At 48.8% G+C, this 16,997-nt stretch overlaps 1 protein-coding gene across 6 annotated transcripts in view; it reads right to left on the reverse strand.

The window, feature by feature from the left end:
- The window catches only part of EHMT1 (euchromatic histone lysine methyltransferase 1), a 182,478-nt gene that overhangs the window by 134,555 nt on the left and 30,926 nt on the right, over window positions 1-16,997 (reverse strand). For all 6 annotated transcript variants that reach the window (XM_017893066.1, XM_017893067.1, XM_017893068.1 and 3 more), the window contains exon 2: window positions 3,920-3,983. The gene's annotated coding sequence lies outside the window, so the exon portion shown is untranslated. The remainder of the gene's footprint in view (window positions 1-3,919; window positions 3,984-16,997) is intronic.

Genomic DNA, 16,997 nt, shown 5'->3' on the forward strand with positions numbered 1-16,997 from the left:
ATATATATATATATATGAGCAAACTGAATCCAGCTCCCCTCCAACAACTACAACAAAAAAAATTGGTGAGGAGGATTAAACACTATGAACAAGTGGGGATTTAACCCCAGAAATGCAAGGTTGGCTTAATAGCTTAATGAATTAATATGCCAAATATCAATAGAACAAAAGGACAAAACCACATAAGCATCTCATTAGACAGGAAAAAATGAACATCCCTTCATGGTCAAAACACTTAGCAAATAGTTTGCTAAGAAAAAAAAAATCCCTCAACCTGACATAGGGCATCTATGAAAAACCTACAGCTAACATCACACTTAAAGGTGAAAACCCTGGAAGCTTTCTCCCTAAGATCAGAAACCAGACAAGGACACCCAGTCTTGCCACTTCTATTCAACCCTGTACTGGAGATTCAAAGTAGGCTCATAAGAAAGAAACACAAATAAAAGGTATACAGATTGGAATGGAAGAAACCAAATGAGCCCTAAAGATGACACAAGCTTTTATATAGAAATTCCCAAGGAAGTATAAGTTATTAGAACTAATAAACGAGGTTAGCAAGGTTACAGGATATAAGATAAATACGCAAAAATCAATTTTATTTCTTTTTTTTTTTTAAGATGAAGTCTCACTCTGTCGCCCAGGCTGGAGAGCAATGGCATGATCTCTGCTCACCACAACCTCTGCCTCCCAGGTTCAAGTGATTCTCCTGCCTCAGCCTCACGAGTAGCTGGGATTACAGGCGCTCGCCACCACCTCAGGCTAATTTTCGTATGTTTAGTAGAGATGGGGTTTCACCATGTTGGCCAGGCTGCTCTTGAACTCCTGACCTCAGGTGATCCGCCTGCCTTGGCCTCCCAAAGTGCTGAGATTACAAGCAAGAGCCACTGTGCCCAATCAATTGTATTTCTATACAGTATCAACTATCAAAATGAAAAAGAATTTTTAAAACAATTATATTTAAAATATCACTGAAAAATATAATACTTATGGGCCAGGCATGGTGGTTCACGCCGGTAATCCCAGCACTTTGGGAGGCCGAAGAGAGTAGACCACTTGAGCCCAGGAGTTCAAGACTAGCCTGGGCAACACAGGGAAACAGTGTCTCTTTAAAAAAAAAACCCTGGGCGCAGTGGCTCACGCCTATAATCCCAACACTTTGGGAGGCTAAGGCAGGCGGATCACAAGGTCAGGAGATCGAGACCATCCTGGCTAACACCGTGAAACCCCGTCTCTACTAAAAAATAAAAAAAATTAGCTGGGTGTGGTGGCAGGCACCTGTAGTCCCAGCTACTCAGGAGGCTGAGGCAGGAGAATGGCGTGAACCCGGGAGGCGGAGCTTGCAGTGAGCCGAGATCACGCCACTGCACTCCAGCCTGGGCAACAGAGCAAGACTCTGCCTCAAAAAAAAAAAAATTAGTGTGGTGTGGTGGCTCACACCTATGGTCCCAGCATACTTGGGAGGCTGAGGTGGTAGGACTGCCTGAGCCCAGGGAGATGGAGGTTAGAGTAAGCCGTGATCACACTCCAGCCTGGATTACAGAGGGAGACCCTGTCTAAAGAAAAGAAAATCGCCATCCTGGCTAACATGGTGAAACCCCGTCTCTACTAAAAAATACAAAAAACTAGCCAGGCGACGTGGCGGGCGCCTGTAGTCCCAGCTACTCGGGAGGCTGAGGCAGGAGAATGGCGTAAATCCAGGAGGCGGAGCTTGCAGTGAGCTGAGATCCGGCCACTGCACTCCAGCCTGGGCGGCAGAGCGAGACTCCGTCTCAAAAAAAAAAAAAAAAAAAAAAAAAAAGAAAAGAAAAGAAAAAAGAAAAGCCTACAATAAACCCTCACATTTAAAGCCAACTGATTTTCAACGAGGGTGCAAGAACAATTCAATGGGGAAGAAAGGTATTTTCCATAAATGTTGCTGGGACAACTGATTATCAACTTGCAAAAGAATAAAGTGGGACCCCCACTTCAAACCACATACAAAAATTAACTCAAAATTGATCGAAAACCTAGATAAAAGAGATAAAACTCCAAGAAGAAAAAAAACAAATGTAAATCTTTGGGACCTTCTATTAAGTAATGATTTCTTAGGTGTTAGACCAGAAGCACCAGCAACTGAAAGGAAAAAAAAAAAAACAGGTAAGTTGGACTGCATCAAGATTAAAATCATTTGTACTTCAAAGGACATCATCAAGAAAGGGGAAAGACAAGCCACAGACTGGAAGAAAATATCTGCAAATCCCATGGCGAATAAGGGACTTCTGCTTATAGAAAGAACTCTGAAAACTCAACAATAAAAATCAATCCAATTTGAAATCACAGGATGTGAAGAGATATTTCTCCAAAGAAGATCTAAAGGCGGTCAATAAGCACATGAAATGATGCTCAACATCACTGGCCATCAGGAAAACGCAAACCAAAATCACAATGAGATGCCACTTCACACCTGCCAGGACAGCCACAGACACTAAGAAATTGTGGTGAGGACGTGGAGAACCTGGAGCCCTTCACAACTGCTGCAGGGAAAGCAAGATGGGGCAGTCACTGTGGGGGTCCAGCAGTTCCCCCAGGGTGGATCAGGCCGTGGCTCAGCGGCAGTGGGTAAGGAAACGGCACAGGCAGAGCCTAAAGGGTAATGGAATAACCTGGTGCCTGTGGCATCTAGTGTCACGTAGGAAACAAGTTCCACTAGAAAGGCTAAAGGAGGTGTGACCAGGGAGAGAAGAGGGAAGAGCCGGAGGGCACTGGAGCCAACAGAAGAAACAGTTCAAAGACACAGAAAGGACGGCAACAGGAAGGGGCCAAAGAACGGGAAGAAAACACCCAGTCAGGCTGCAGGAGGTGGATGGCACGGGAGTGGGGGCAACCCTGGAGGGTCGGCTGGGGGTGGCGGCAGAGGCAGGCAGCGGTCAGCGCAGTGCACAGCCGGTGGGTGGACGAGCACCCACAGGCACAGAGAGGCCGTCTACGGTGAAAGGACGACAAGGCGGGGGCCACAGCCCACAGTCCATGAGGGGCCAGGCCTTGCTCGCTGTCGGAAGAGGTGCAGGCTCCAGCTGGGAGAGCCTTAGGCAAGTCCTGTGCCGGAGCTGCTCCCACAGCCGCCAGCCTCATGGGTCCAGCTGGAACACCGCTCTCCCTTCACTGTGGACAGCACAGCTCGTCTGGCGCCATGGGCCCTCATTTCCTGGGGGCGCTCTTGGTGGTGCAGGCTCTACAGCAACATCCGAACCCTGAAGACTCATGTGTGCGCCACGCCTTACAGAGGGGTGCAGCCCCGCCAACTTCCCTCACCCCAGCTCCCCTCCTCCTAACTCCCCTCACCCTGCCTCTCTGCAGACACTTGCTTCCAACCGCTCCCTCCACCTCCTGGTGACCACTGCTGTTCTCCAAGTCTCTGCCATAAAATTGGAGTCATGCAGTTTTGGCCCTTTGGGTCTGGCCTCCTTCACTTAACAAACCGTGCATAAGCTTCATCCACGGTGTGGCGTGAGTCACGCTGTGTGCTCTTCTGGGCTGCTGACCGCTGTCCCACTGTGTGGATGCACCACAATCTGTTCATCCAGCTCCTTATCAACTGAGGACGCCGGAGTGTCTCCGGTTTTTGGTGACGTGAACAATGCTGCTATAAACATTTGTGTGGTCACTCACTTTTAATTTTCTGGGTGTACTTTAAGACAAGGACATGCAGGATTTTTGCTTTTCATACTTTGACAAATGTGTTCCTTTTCCAGCAGAGCTTTTGTGTGTGTCTGTGCAACTGTGTCTATTTAGGAATGGGATATATTAGAAACTATAACATAAACCTAGGTAAAGCAAAGAAAGTCAGAAGATGGGGACAAATAAGAGAGGAAGAGCAGCAGGTTTTCTAGTCTGGAGGGAGGCGCTGCTCCTGTCCCTCGGTGCATACCGCCCTCACCTTCTCCCAGCAGCTCGGTTTTCACACAGCAATCCTGCTGAGGCTCCCCCCTCGCCGGAACTGCCTGTTAGAGAGAAACAACAGACGTCAGCCGGGTTCAGCGGGAGGCTGCTTTTCCAAATGGACATCATTTGGAAAAAGTCAAAAAATCGTCGTTACAACATTCACTATGAGCTGCTGGACAGTCACTTACTCCTGCCAGCTGGCTACAGTCGCCTCCAGAAGAACTGACATTCAGAACACAGTCCAGGAAACTTCTGTATTTCTATTTTTGGAGACAATTTTTTAACAATAAGAACACATTTGTGTATTATTTATATAATTAGGTATCTGGAATATTTTGGCTCTGTTACAGGAATGTTACAATTTATTTCAAAATGCATTCTGCTGCTGACAATAACTCATATATTTCAAATGTCCAACCTCCTACAAAAAATTATAGAAATAAATAAAGAAAATTCAGTAGGAAACTTAAATCACTAAATGTTTGAGATTAAGCATCTACTATGTAGAGTTATATATTATACAAGGCCTCTTAAATTTTTTTTTTTGTTGAGACAGAGTTCACTCTCTTGTCCAGGCTGGAGTACAGTGGCGCGATCTCGGCTCACTGCAACCTCTGCTTCCACAGTTCAAGTGATTCTCAGGCCTCAGTCACCCAAGTAGCTGGGACTACAGGCACCCGCCACCACGCCCGGCTAATTTTTGTGTTTTCAGTAGAGATGGGGGTTTCGCCATGTTGGCCAGGCTGGTCTCAAACTCCTGGTCTCAAGCGATCTGCCCGCCTCAGCCTCCCAAAGTCCTGGGATGAGAGGTGTGAGTCACTGCACTTGGGTGGTACTTGGACGTAATTTTTTTTTTAACACAAAAATCCTTGCCTCCAAGAATCTTAGAGTCTGGTTGGAGAAGTGAACATAAACACAAAAAACACTCCTAGCCAGGCCCCTCCTGATGCAGAAGCAGGGCCATGGAGTCCATGAGGAGACAGCAGGGAGTATGCAATTGCCCCGCCCACAGCTGGGGGCTTGGGAAGAGGGCTGCTGACCACTCTGGGCAGTCTGAGAGGCCAGACTCCAAGTGGGAACTGTCAGGCTGACACTGACAGCGTGGTGATGTGATACTGGAGAAACCCCTCCGCTGAGGCCACTGGAAGCTGGAAGTGGGCAGGAAGCCTCGGGGGCAGAGTGATAAAATAGCAACAAGTGAGCGAGGCACACCTCGGGCTCCAGGAGTCCAAGACCAGACGAGGAGAGGCAGAGACCTGCCCGAGGTCTCTAGGAGCAGCCAGTCAGACAGCTGCAGGAGGCCAACCACGCCCTGTTTCCATCTTTGACTATCAACAAGTAAAAAGTGTAAGAGGTTGCAAAAACCTGGGTGTCCAGCGTCTGGATGAGAAAACGCGTCAACAATGGGGCCTCTCAACAGACCCCTCCTCCCCACAAAGCAGGCACTAGGCCAGCCCCTACCTGTGCCCAGATGTGGCTACTGCTTTTCAGGGCTCAGATCCCTGACCTGGGGGCCTCCAGGCTGACTTGGTAACATCTGACTTAACTACATCACCTTCCCCAGGAGCTGGTCTTAGCAACGGTGCACAGCCCACCCCACCACGGTAAGGCAGGGAGGCTCAGGTATCCACCTCCCACCCCCTGATCTCCCACTGCCAAGCCAGGGCCAGGCAGCCCAGCTGCTCATGCCAGCCCTTGAACATGCAGGGCACGCTACCTTTTCTGGTCCATCACAGCTGTATGCCAGCCAGCTCAGCCTGCACTCTTCATACCTACCCCCAACAGGAGTTCTCCAGGGACCCCTGCAATCCTTCCAGGAGTCCAGGAGGTCAAACCTATTTTCATAATAATACTAGGACCTCAATTTTCTTTTTCACTGTGTTGATATTTGCGCAGACGGTACCCAAGCGGGGGTATCAGCCCCTTAGCATTGACCAGGTCAGGACACCAAAGTGTACACCAGCAACTGAACTCTTGATCACCAGGCCCTTGGGGGGCTCGCCTGAGAACACCCTGGATGAGGCAGTGAGATGATGGCCTCTGAGCACAGCTCTCCAGTGTTCTACATCAGAGGAAGGGGGCAGGCAACAGGCCAGGCGCAATGGCTGGGTGGAACCCGAAGCTTTCCTCACTCATAGAGCATCTTCACTTAAAAGAACAACTGGCATGGCCGGGCGCAGTGGCTCAAGCCTGTAATCCCAGCACTTTGGGAGGCCGAGACGGGCAGATCACGAGGTCAGGAGATCGAGACCATCCTGGCTAACACGGTGAAACCCCGTCTCTACTAAAAAAATACAAAAAAACTAGCCGGGCGATGTGGCGGGTGCCTGTAGTCCCAGTTACTCGGGAGGCTGAGGCAGGAGAATGGCGTAAACCCAGGAGGCGGAGCTTGCAGTGAGCTGAGATCCGGCCACTGCACTCCAGCCTGGGCGACAGAGCGAGACAGAGCGGGACTATGCTACTCAGACTTGGATATGTCACTCAGGCCTGGACATGCCACTCAGGACTGGATATGCCACTCAGGCCTGGACCTGCCATTCAGGCCTGGACTTGCCACTCAGGCCTGGACATGGCACTCAGGCCTGGACTTGCCACTCAGGCCTGGATATGCCACTCAGACCTGGATACGCCACTCAGGCCTGGATATCTGGCAGCCATTTCCACAAAACAGAGTGAGCCTCAAAGAAAACAACCAGTAGTATTTGTTGCCAGTGTTAAAACTCTACCTTTTGAATTTTCGAAACACATGTAAATGTGTATCCATCCCCATGAGCTTGAAAGTTTCCCGTAGTTATGACTTTTCTTATTACATGAGAGGTATCATTAGTGACTATGATTTCTGATACCATATAATAAAATGTGTCAACATGGGGAAGATCTTCATAACAAGGTGAGCCAACATTCCCCAAATGCCTAGTGCCTAATATTCAAAATCACGCATGGGCAAAAGATGCATTCAAGATGGGCTTTAACGCCACAGAGGAAGAAGGCCACTGGCACAGTTTCACCTTGTTGCGTCTTGGTGCCGTATCAAAGCAGAACAGCTGCAATTATCTGAAAAGATATCAAAATACTTCTCCCTTGCCAACCACAGTCTATGTAAGGCCAGATTTTCTCCTACCAGACAGTATCACCTCAGGCTGGGTGCAGAAGCCGATCTTAAATCCAGCTGTCTCTTGGATTAGCCAGACATGACAGAGATGGACCAACATGGAAAACAATGCCACCCAACTGAGTTTTTTCATTCAGAAAAAGTACTTTTCACAGAAACTGCTGTTTTCCGTAACATGTAAATAAAATGCTCTATGTTTATTATTTTTAAAAAATTATGTGATTTTTAACTTTTCAGTTTTCATTTCTTTTACAGTATCTATCATTAGATACAACCCAATTAACAAGAGCCCTCTGGGGCCCTCAATACTTTTAAGACTAGAGCCTTGAGGCACACCAAAGACACCCTGCCTGCCACGGCACAGCTCTGCCGACAAGGTCCCCTGGCCTGAGATGAGCCCGGGTGGAGCATGGCAGGGCAGACCTCGTGAAGCTGCCGGGGTCTACAGACATTTTCGGGCATGAGCTGTGGCCCTCACATGCTGTCCCCTCCTGAAGGCACCTGCCAAATCCCACTCCATCTCACAGTCCTCATCACCACCACCAGCCACAAATCCTACCCATGAAATTAAGTTGTGTCATCTTTTGAAAAAATGTTTAAGAATGCTATGTAACACCCTACCAAATAATGTCTAGAACTATCCACTATTCTGCTGTGTGTCCAATTCAACTGCACTCAGGAATCCTCTGACAAGCACTGACCAACAAGCCAGTCCTCACACCAGTGTTAGGTCCAGAAACACAGCACAGACGCCTCTGGCTGGTCTGTAGCATCCCCAGTGCTCCCTTCCATTAAGGGACAGCTGAGGACGGCCCAGGGCAGAGGTGAAAGGAAAAGCGGACACCAAGGAGGAGGGAGGCCCGGCAGAAGCAGACAGAGCAGGTTCTGCAAGGCAGCGGCTCCACCCTCTCTTCCAGAACTTCTCACTGCTTCTCCTGACTTCCAGGAGGCTTGGGAAGGTTTTCTCCTAGCAATGGATGCTGCTTCTGTGGCCCAGGGGCTGCCCCTAGGGGCTGAAGCATCACAGGCTGGCTTCGGAGAACAGCCCTGGGAGCAGCACTGCCAAGTCTCCTTAGGGCTGATGGATTCTAGGAGTTTATGAAACCTCCAGATTAAGAACAAATTAGTTTACAATACAAATGTAAATGATAGGCTGGGCGCGCGGGCTCACACCTGCAATCTCAGCACTTTGGGAGGCCCAGGCGGGCGGATCACAAGGTCAGGAGTTTGAGACCAACATGGCAAAACCCCATCTCTACTAAAAATATCAAAATTAGCCGGGCGTGGTGGCGGGCATCTGTAATCCCAGCCTACTCTGGGAGGCTGAGGCAGGAAGAATCGCTTGAACCGGGGAGGCGGGGGAGGTTGCAGCTGAGCCCCAAGATACACCACGCACTCTAACCTGGGGTGACACAGTGAGACTCCGTGTCAAAATAAATTAAAAAGGAGAGGGGAAGGGCCAGGCGCGGTGGCTTAAGGCCTGCTAATCCCAGCACTTTGGAGGCCGAGGACGGCGGATCACGAGGTCAGGAGATCGAGACCATCCTGGCTAACATGGGTGAAACCCCGTCTCTACTAAAAATACAAAACAAACTAGCCGGGACGTGGCGGGCGCCCTGTAGTCCCAGGTACTTGGGAGGCTGAGGCAGGAGATGGCGTGAACCCGGGCAGCGGAGCTTGCAGGTGAGCTGAGATCCGCCACTGCCCACTCCAGCACTGGGCCGCAGAGCCGAGACTCCGTCTCAAAAAAAAAAAAAAAAAAAAAAAAAAAAAAGGAGAGGAAGAGCGCCTATTCTTAACAGTGCAGAAATGCTGTTTCTCAATTCATTCAGCCTGCCACACTATTCCTTCTCCTTGATCTAAGCAAACGAAATGAATTAGTTAAAACAAAACTGCTGTTTTATGTATCCTAAATTAAGACCTTTCCACTGACAACATCCACCTAGCTGGGGAGGGAGCAGCCGCAATGGACTCCAGACCCCGCCCGCAGAAGGCTCCGCCAGTCCAGGAAGCGTGGCCAGGGAAATTCCAGAAAAAAAATCATCTGGCATTTTCCTCAGGAGCCCCCAACCGCAACTCCCCACGACCAGGATCCCACCGACGGCCCAGGCCAGCAGTCCATGCCCCTGCCCTGCCATGGGCCCGTGTGCCATGACTGGCAGAGCCCAGCCCCCGCCCCAGATGATGCCACGCCCTATGACGGCCCCCCCCCACCCCACCCACGAGGCAGAGGAGCCCAGGCAGAGGTCAGGCGTCCAGGTCCACCCCAGGAAGAATGGCCTGGACCTTCCCCACCTCGCAATTTGGAAGTCCAGGAGAGGGAGGCATTGTTCTCCTGACAGGAGCTCCAGAGCCATGAAGAGAGGAGGGGACCATGGGCCTCTCTTGGTCAGTACAGGTGCCAGGGCAGGGCTGGTCCAGACCCCACAGCCCCAAGACTGCCACAGGCCTCTAGGGCCCCAAGATCCCCATGGCCCCCTAGGGCCATCCCCCAACCTCACAGCAACAAGAGACAGAGTGCAGTGCCTACTCCAAACCTACCCGGGGAGGACAGCAGACCTGGCGCTTCTCGCTCAGTCAGGAGACCCCTCCTCCCCTTCTGCGTGGGTTGCACCTGCTAACCACAGAGCCAGCCTGACCTCTGCGCCCGCCGAGCAAAATGACCAGTCCGTTTCCACCTGAGCAACAGACCTTGTGTTTTTAGTGTCACAATTTGTGCACAACGTAGACACTAGGATGGCGGGTAAGAGAACAAAACCAGTGTGTGCAAAGCATGAACAGGAAGCATGCACACATTCCAACTCTGAAACACTGGCTTCGGTACTGGCCACTAAAAAATCACATTACAACAAGTCCAGAAAAACCTAGCTCCTTGAAAGTTCTTCTTATCCTCAGTACATCTGCCCAAACTCAAGAACTTTTAGGAGATTTCGTGTCCGACTTCCAAACTCAAGTTAAATGAACTCCCAGGCCGGAGCAGTGGCTCATGCCTGTAATTCCAGCATTTTGAGAGGTCAAGGCAGGAGGACTGCTTGAGCCCAGGAGTTCGAGACCAGCCTAGACAAAACAGTGAGACCCCCATCTCTACAAAGAACTTTCAAAAATTAGCTAGGGGTGGTGGCACACACCTGTAGTCCCAGCTACTTGGGAGGCTGAGGTGGGAAGTTCCCTTGAACCCAGGAGGTCGAGGCTGCAGGGAGCTGTGGTTAGACCACTGCACTCCAGCCTGGGCGACAGAGGAAGACCCTGCCAAAAGAAGAAAAGAAAATAGAAAAGGGAGGGAGGGAGGGGAGAAAGAAGGGAAGGAAAGGAGGAAAGAAATAAAAGGAAGGAAGGAACAAAGAAAAGAAAGGAGGGAGGGAAGGAAAGAGAGGAAGAAAGGAAGGAAAGGGAAGAAAAGAAAGAAGGCAGGAAGGAAAGGAGGGAGGGAAGGAAGGAGGAAGGTAAATTCCCTCCCAGAGACCAGGATTTCCAGGAATTCTGATGCTTCTTTCAATTAAAGGGCCTTTTAAATACAAAATCCTAAATAAAAAGATAAAAGGATGAAAGTAAAGAGGAGAGACGACACCAAGCAGCAATAATGAAGATTCTTGCAAACTGAACTGAAGGACCAAGACAAATGGCCAAGGGACGTACCCAAGGATACTCCTCTCTGAATAAAAATACAGAACTCATTTTAGTTCTAAAACTCAGTTCTTCTTAAATACCATTAAAAAAAAAAAAAAAACACTATCTTAAATGTCCTTATTTCTTAAAATTAAAACCAACAGAAAATCCTCAGAATCTACGACCAGGGCAAGGCCAGAAGCCTCCAGTCTTGGTCCTGCTTGTTTATGAGAACCAAGTGGCCCAGTCCTTCCCTCCAAGTCCCGAGCTCGGTGAGCTCCTCCCTCCCCCACATTTCCCTACAGGCTGCGGAGCTGATGTCGTATCATAACCTCACTGTTTACAGACACAGAGTGATATGGTTTGGCTCTGTGTCCCCACCAAAATCTCATGTTGAACTGTAATCCCAAATACTGGGGGAGGGGCATGACAGGAGGTGACTGGATCATGGGGCAGACGTCCCCTTGCCGTTTTCGTGATAGATCTCACAAGATCTGGTTGTTGGAAAGTGTGTGGCACTTCCTCCTTTGCTCTCTCTTCATCCTGATGGTCAGGTAAGATGTGCTTGCTTCCCCTTTGCCCTCCCACCATGATTGTAAGTTTCCTGAGGCCTCCCTAGAAGCAGAAGCCTACAGAGTCCAAGGAACCATGAGCCGATCAAACCTCTTTCCTTTATAAATTACCCAGTCTGAGGTATGTCTTTATAGCAGTGTGAGAACAGACTAATAAAGAAAATTGGTACTAGAGAAGTGAGGCATTGCTATAAAGATACCGAAGCAGCTTTCAAAGTGGGTAATGGGCAGAAGTTCGAACAGTCTGAAGGGCTCAGAAGACGACGGGAAGTTTGGAACTTCCTACAGGCTTTTTGAATGGTTTTGACCAAAATGCTGATAGTGATCTGGACAATGAAGCCCAGGCTGAGGAGGTCTCAGATGGAGATGAGGAACCTATTGGGAATGGAAGTAAAGGTCACTCTCGCTATGCTTCAGCAAAGAGACAGGCGGCACTGTGTCCCTGCTCTAGGGATCTGTGGAACTTTGAACTTGAGAGAGATGATTTAGGGTATGTGGTGGAAGAGATTCCTAAGTAGCAAAGCAGTCAAGATGTGGCCTGGCTGCTTCTAACAGTATGCACTCATGTGCATGCACGAAGAGAGTATCTGAAACTGGAACTTATATTTAAAAGGGAAGCACAGCATAAAACTGTGGAAATTTTGCAGCCTGGCCATGTGGTAGGAAAAAAAGCCTGTTCTTCAGGGAAGGAGTTCAAGCCAGCTACAGAAATTTCCATGAGGAGCTGAATGTTAATAGCCAAGACAATGGGGAAAATGCCTCGGAGACCTTTGCAGCAGCCCCTCCCATCACAGGCCTGGAGGCCTAAGAAGGAAGAATGGTTTTGTGGGCCAGGCCCAGGGCCCTGCTGCTCTGTGCAACCTCAGTACATGATGTCCAGCATCACAGCCACTCCAGCTCCAGTGGTGGCTGAAAGCACCCCAGATACGTCTCAGGACACTGACCTAAAGTGTGCAAGCCGGCAGCTACCAAGGCTTCTACATGGTGTTAACCCAGCATGTGCGCACAGGGCAAGAGTTGAGGCTTGGGAGCCTCCACCTAGATTTCACAGGATGTATGGAAATCATCTATACATCCATGGTGGCACACGCCTGTAATCCCAGCTACTCAGAAGGCTGAGGCAGCAGAATCACTTGAGCCTGGGAGGCGGAGGTTGCAGTGAGCTCCACTGCACTCCAGCCTAGGTGACAGAGTGAGACTATGTCTCCAAAAAAAACAAAATAAAACAAAAAAATGTGAGAAGGACATGAGATTTGGGAGTGGTCGGGGCAAAATTACATGGTTTGGCCGGGTGCGGTGGCTCAAGCCTGTAATCCCAGCACTTTGGGAGGCCAAGATGGGCGGATCACGAGGTCAGGAGATCGAGACCATCCTGGCTAACACCGTGAAACCCCGTCTCTACTAAAAAACACACACAAAAAAACTAGCCGGGCGAGGTGGTGGGCGCCTGTGGTCCCAGCTACTAGGGAGGCTGAGGCAGGAGAATGGCGTAAACCCGGGAGGCGGAGCTTGCAGTGAGCTGAGATCCGGCCACTGCACTCCAGCCCGGGCAACAGAGCGAGACTCCGTCTCAAAAAAAAAAAAAAAAAAAAAACTACATGGTTTGGCTCTGTGTCCCCACCCAAATCTCATGCTGAACTGTAATCCTCAGTGCTGGGGGAGGGGCCTGGTAGGAGCTGACTGGATCGCGGGGTGGCCTTCCCCTTGCTGTTCTCATGCTGAGTTCTCATGAGACCTGGTTGTTGGAAAGTGTGCAGCACTTCTCCCTTCACGCTTCCTCTCTCCTGCCGGCCATGTGAAAATATGCTTCTCCTAGGCCTTCTGCCACGATTTTGAGTTTCTTGAGGCCTCCCCAGAAGCAGAAACCTATAGAGCCTGCCCACAGAACCATGAGCCGATTAAACCTCTTTTCCGTATAAACTACCCAGCCTCGGGTATGTCTTTATAGCAATGTGAGAACGAGCCAATACACCCAGAAACCTGCCGTTTTTACAGTAAAACTAGAGCTGCGACTTGTAAAGCCAGAATTGATCACAGGAACAGTTCCTTCACGGACCCACCCAGATTCTCATCAATGCCACAGCCTATACAAAAATCCTAGTTAGAACAGTATCTAAGTGTCAAGCGCTGAAATGCTATGGTAGGGAGGGTGGGGTGGCACGGCAGGGGTGCAAAACCTACCCAAACCACAATCAAACTGGGTCACAACAGTAACAAATCACGCCTTTTGAGAAAAGCAGAACAGCAGACTAATGAGGCCCACCTCAGCACACACTTGACGTGCTCGAGCTGGACTCACCATCCTTCTAGAAAACATTCTCTTCTTCCAAATGCCCACTTTAATATATTGTCCAAGGCACCGATGTGGCTGGAGAAAAAAGGAATATTTCCCACTTCGTGAAGTTTTTTCCTTAAATGCTAATTGGTGGGTTCAGATAGACACAAAACTGAAGGGGAAAAGTTCCCCAGACAGTGAAGCAGAACGCAGACCCCGTGCGGGATCCCCCATGCGGGAGGTGGAGGCCAAGTACGCGAGCAGCTCCTGGAGGCTGGCACTACAGGCTGTCGTGACATGAGACACCCAGTTACGTTCACAGCTCAGACAAGACCCACAGGGGATAGAGGGATAGGAGAAATACTCACATGCCAAGTCCATAAAATAAATATATTCTTTAGGTAAATATTGGTGTGTAGCTATGTTCACGCTAGTGACCTCACAAATTCTCTTTAGCAACACAGAAGACAGTAACCTTTTCATTCCACATGATATACGTTTACATAACTGAGATTTTCTTTGATTAAAATAAAAAGCTTCAGGTTTTTACAACACTATCACTTTATTTGTATGTCTCTTCCTCTAAATGTAATCATAAAATAAGCATGCAATAATCACAACTTAACATAATCTGTAGGAAAAACAAAGGCAGCATATACATACTTGCTATTCATTCCATGTAGAAACAGGGTCTCACTCTGTCACCCGGGCTGGAGTGCAGTGGTGCAACCACGGCTCACTGCAACCTCCAACTCCTGGGCTCAGGAGATCTTCCCACTTCAGCCTTCCAACAGGTGGGACTACAGGCAGGCACCACTCTACCAGGTCAACATTTTCTTTTCTTTTTCTTTTTCTTTTTTTTTTATTTTTTATTTTTTTTTGATACAGAGTCTTGCTCTATCGCCCAGGCTGGAGTGCAGGGGCGCAATCTCGCCTCCTGCGCTCAAGAGATTCTCCTGCCTCAGCCTCCCAAGTAGCTGGGATTACAGGCGCACAGCAATTAGAGCCTGGCTAATTTTCGTATTTTTAGTAGAGATGGGGTTTCACCACATAGGCCAGACGGATCTCAAACTCCTGACCTCGAGTGATCCACCCGCTTCAGTCTCCCAAAGGGCTGGGATTACAGGTGTGAGCCACCGTGCCTAGGCCAACATTTTTAACTGAATGAATTTCATTCTTGCGGCTGACAGGACAATATTATTTTTCGTCTACAAGTAGACACTTCTCCATTGTCATTTAATATGAAATGACCATGCATCCAATATAATGCCATAATACAGTTAACCTTAATTGTACTACATTTGATGTTAGATGCTTTTTAAAAAAACAATTTCTATTATACATACAGGATAAATTATTAAACTTTCGTGAAGAGCTCAGCATCACGTTCCCAGAGAAGACAGCAGTGCGCCTTCGGGGTTCAACTGCCTGCTCCTGTGGGAGGTTCCTACCAGCACCCGCACCACCAGCCCACCTGAGAGGTGAGGCACCGTCCCCCACAGGGAAGAACAAGGCGCACCCCGCACCCTGCAGGTGAGGTTCCCAGTGCCGTGGCCTCCTGCCCATCAATTTCTACCAAACTACTGACTTCTTTTTTTTAAATAAACAATGTCTAGTGGGGGAAAGATCATAGAAACTGAGACACTGCCCTTTATAAGATTCCTAAAATTCAAAGACAAATAAGGACTAGACATACTTTGGATAATCTCTGTTAAAATTATTCAAAGATAAGCCCAAAAAAATATTTAAATAATTTTATAAATTTAAATTTTAAAGAGATAGGAAAAAGAACCAATGGAACTGTGTTGACTGCAAAACAGAGGCGACCCTGGCCACTGGTATGTCAGGAAGAAAAGACTCAATGGCTTCATGGCTGCCAGTAAACCTAGGCCCTGCCTGACCCTGAAATGGACTGAGGGTGCACCTAAGGTTCCAGGCTGGCAGGAAGGACCCCTGCCCATCTCCATCTGGGCCCTGGGGAAAGCCAGTCACCTCCCTGCCCACTCTACCTTTGAATAACCTGGCAACCTGCTCACTAGCTTTAAAAATCCTTTCAGTGATACCTAGCATTAGGCAACTTTAATGGTCTTCCAGAGACGTTCTCACCCACTAAAGAGATGACATCTGATCCTTCATGTTTACCAAAGACAGTGCAAACAAGGGCATTTTACAACCCACCCAGTCAATACCACCAAGAGGTGAAGGTGAATAAGGTAGTTTACCACGTCTACAATAATACGTCTACATCAGTTACCTCAGAAGTGATCATTTCTTTCCCCAAAGTTTGGAGTTTCCACGGCAATCCCTGCTTTTCCACAACATGCTGGTAAGACAAAACGCGTCCACGTTTTGCCGACAAACCAAGAACAAAACGCGTCCACGTTTTGCTGACAAACCAAGAACAATGATCATCCTCAGCGCCTGTGGCAGTGGCCTCCATTCCCACACTGTGTCTCTGCACGCTACCAGGAGGCTGGAGTCAAAGCCAGGGAGCGAGGCCTCCGCGAGCCACACCGCCCTCACAGCAGTGCCATCCTGCCTTTGGACCAGAATATGCAATCACATTTTACGCAGAAAGTCAAACTACAGAAAAGGAGCTGTGTGGATAGAATCATCTGAACAGAAAACTTAACAGGGAGAAAATATTCATCTTATCTCAGGGTTCTTTTGCTCATTTTTCCAGAAAGCTTTGTTCTTTGTTAGACTAGACAAATTACTGAAGACTTCTTGTAATTTGGCTTTATTTTACAAGGATGCAACCATAGAAACTACTCTGGAAATGCATATTCTATCAACATATTCACTCTGACTTACCAAATACAATATAAATGATCCAAAGGAAAACTTTCTAATCTCAACAGTAAGATTTTAACCACAAAAAGTATCCTTCTATATGAGGCTAAAAGAAAAATCTTTAATTACCAGAAATTTAAAACTGCTTCAAAAAAATATTCACACAGTATGCTGGGTAAACTGTACAACCCCGTGTGCAGTGAGAACAAGGCTGGGCCAGCCGACCCTAATGGGCAGAGCAGGATCTCCCTCAGGGCAAACGTGCTCCAGGAGCGCCTGCCCTGGAACCAGAGACCCCCACAGAAGCACAGAGGTCAAGTGCTAAAACAATCAGGCACATGGTTCTCAAACTCTGCACTGGTTTTGTTTGTTTTGAAACAGACAACCTGTTGTCCAGGCTGGCGTGCAGTGGCACCATCTTGGCTCACTGCAACCTCCGCCTTCCAGATTCACACGATTCTCCTGCCTCAGTCTCCCAAGTAGCTGGGATTAACTAACAGGTGCATGCCACCATGCCCAGCTAATTTTTGTACTTTTAGCAGAGACAGGGTTTTACCACATTGGCCAGGTTGATCTCTAACTCCTGACCTCAAGCGATCCGCCTGCCTCAGCCTCCCAGAGTGCTGGGATCACAGGCGTGAGCCCCCGCACCCAGCCTCTGCACTGTTTTCTGAGCCCCCGCGCACACCCGGCCTCTGCACTGTTTTCACAGGGC

This window comes from Rhinopithecus bieti, unplaced genomic scaffold, assembly GCF_001698545.2.
Source record: "Rhinopithecus bieti isolate Rb0 unplaced genomic scaffold, ASM169854v2 scaffold_23276, whole genome shotgun sequence".
Taxonomy (NCBI): domain Eukaryota; kingdom Metazoa; phylum Chordata; class Mammalia; order Primates; family Cercopithecidae; genus Rhinopithecus; species Rhinopithecus bieti.